The following is a 522-nucleotide window of genomic DNA, read 5'->3' as shown; positions in this document are numbered from 1 at the left end:
AACAAAGGTAGGGGGATTTGGATGAAAAAAAAAAAAAGGGGGACAGAGTCCAAAAAAGGATTAAAGACAAATTGATGTCTGATTGACTTGCTCAGGTTGAGAGACATGTTTGAGACAGAGAGTGTAAAGGTTTTCAAGCTGTATGAGTAGAGGAAGGTTGGAACCATTCACAAAAATAGGAAATAGGATGAGGGGCGGCTTTGAAGAGAAAAAAGTAATGAGCTCAGTCTTATAATATAAAATTTGAGGTGTTCCAATGAACTGATTCCATTATGAAGCTAGTTTTCCTATAGTCATGGCGTATATTCATCATATGGAGTCACTGAACATACTCAGCATTCAAAAGGCATCAGTATAAAAATAATAAAAATACATTATTTTCTGAGACAAATTATAAACTGAAACACAGTATCTACTTTTAAAATCATTACCTTTAAATAGTTTACATCATGTATCAGCCACACATGCTTTCCTCTTTATGCTTAGGATAATAGAAGACGGGCAATTAAAAAAAAAAAAAAA

This window comes from Ursus maritimus, unplaced genomic scaffold (assembly GCF_017311325.1).
Source record: "Ursus maritimus isolate PB19 unplaced genomic scaffold, ASM1731132v1 scaffold_12, whole genome shotgun sequence".
In the NCBI taxonomy this organism is placed as follows: domain Eukaryota; kingdom Metazoa; phylum Chordata; class Mammalia; order Carnivora; family Ursidae; genus Ursus; species Ursus maritimus.
The sequence above is the reverse complement of the archived record's forward strand: the minus strand, read 5'-3'. Positions refer to the sequence as shown.